Here is a 2,399-nt window from a genome sequence, read left to right as displayed (position 1 = left end):
TTGACTCGCGTATTTTTATATTTTATACACTCATCGAGGATATGCTTTATGGACAGTGCGCAGTTGCACGCTGCACAGTAAGGAAGCGGTTCCCCTTTTAACAAATATTCGTGCGTTAACTTTGTGCGACCCAGTCGTAATATGGTGATAATTMGAAGTTGATCTGCCGTCGCTGAAACCGGGAGTGTTGATGCGATTTTGATTGTGAACTTTGTATCCATGTTGATTCGTTTACCAGTTAGTCGCAGTTTACCCATCCCGACATCACCCTTGCCTCCACACCAATTGCACCCAAACTTTCCTCCAATACACTTCAAGACCTCCATAATAGTGACCATTTTCCGATTATAACCTCCGTTTCCATCCATAATTGGTATAAAGTAAGACCCACATCAAAGTTCTTAACGGAGAAGGCAGATTGGGCAAACTTTCAACGTCTGTCTGTTTTATTTTCGGACAACAAACCCCTGGCAAAAAACATAAACGCTGAAGCTGCCACTATTAAAACAATCATCCGATCAGCAGCACATTACGCGATACCCCAGTCCTTAAAAAATGGAATGTTGGCGAAAAACTATATAATATAATAAAATCGTTTTTGAACCACCGCAAATTTTTTGTTATTGCCAATAAGCATAAATCCGGCCTACATGATCTGTTTAATGGTATACCACAGGGATYACCTCTTCCTGTTGCGTTATTTACCATTGCGTTCAACGAAATAAGTACAATTATAAGTTCTAGTGGAGCTGTCAAACACTGTATCTATGCCGATAATGTTTTAACATTCTCTCAAATTCAAGATCTAAACCAAGTTAAACACATATTTTTAAATATATTGAAAACAATAAGTAATTGGTCAAAAATTTCAGGCGCTAATATTTCGCCTAGCAAATCTAAAACTTTTCACATATGTCGGAAACAAAAGTGCTCCTTTCCTAATATATCCTTTTCAAGCGTTGATCTCCTACATACTAATAAATTAAGAATCTTAGGATTTATATTCCACAGCAAATTAACTTTTAAAGAGCATTGTAAATATGTTAGAGTAAGTCTTTTTTCTAGATTGAATATAATTAAATTCTTATCTTCTAAACACTGCTCAGTACATACAAAACCTCTTGTCAATATAACAAAAGCTTTCATATTATCTAAAATTGACTTCAGACTTTGTATTTACGGACATTGCGTTAATACAAACATTAAGCTCTTGAACGCATTCTACCACGCAGTCAGAAAAAGCATTCGCGCGTTCCCAACGTCAAAAATTAAGGCAATTCTATCTGAAGCTGAATTACCACATATAAACTACCGGACCGTGCGTACCACCATGATGTTTACACCAAGGCTATTTCACTGCAGAAATGAATTAATTTTTTCGCAAATAAATTGTTCTATACGAAATCTTAAGACTAGTCGTGAGCTGTCTACTATTATGCGTTGCTTAAGTCTAGTTCAACAGCTGAACATCGTAACCACTTCATCACTTCTTAAAACTTCAGAGTATCCTCCAAGTGCGCTTCCAAATTTATCACTCGTCAACATCATACTTAAGTTCCCAAAATATTCTACCAGCAGTAATGAGTACAAACAAATGTTTAATGCGGTATTAGAGTCCTTAAATGGTGATTGGAACTTGTATTATACGGACCGATCCAAGTCAGACCCCAGCACAACGTTTGCTGTGACAAACCAGCTAGGTGTTACTATTATGGTCGGTTCCTTGCCATCCTACAGCTCGGTATTTACTGCCGAAGCAGCCGCAATATTTGAGGCAGTACAATTTGTTTCCCGAATGGGAAATAAATGCGTTATATGTACCGGCATCTTTATTATTCAATATTCSTAGCATGCTATTGCAAGCAATAACTGTATAAAAATTATGTGGGTGCCTAGCCATATCGGAATTCATGGCAACGAAATTGCCGATAAAAAAGCTAAAGAAGCTTCCAAACAACCACTTCACTTCTTTAACTATTTCACCGATAAAGATATATGCAAACTTGTTGAAACATACGTAAATGAAATCCAAGTAAGAGAATGGAGTAATCACGATCACCACTACAAAAAATTTAATCCTACGGGAACAAAGCCTTTATACCCAGGAAAAGCGACTTGTAAAAATATAAGGACATTTACAAGACTTCGAATAGGACACACAACTGCTACACATGCTCACATCTTAAATGGTAAATAAATAAAATTGCGTGTTCTGCGGATCAAATGATGTCACAGTTATACATCTCCTCGATACCTGCCCGGCACTTCAACGAATTAGAGCTAATGTTTTCTCTAACAAAAAAACTTCTTTATATCTATTACGGACTGATGACAGTAACATAGAAATTATATCTAAATATATTTCGCTTTGCAAATTAAATATTTAGTTGAGTTACATA

This window comes from Bactrocera latifrons, unplaced genomic scaffold (genome assembly GCF_001853355.1).
Source record: "Bactrocera latifrons isolate USDA-ARS-PBARC rearing strain unplaced genomic scaffold, ASM185335v1 scaffold_506, whole genome shotgun sequence".
Lineage (NCBI taxonomy): Eukaryota > Metazoa > Arthropoda > Insecta > Diptera > Tephritidae > Bactrocera > Bactrocera latifrons.
Note: the sequence above shows the minus strand (reverse complement) of the source record.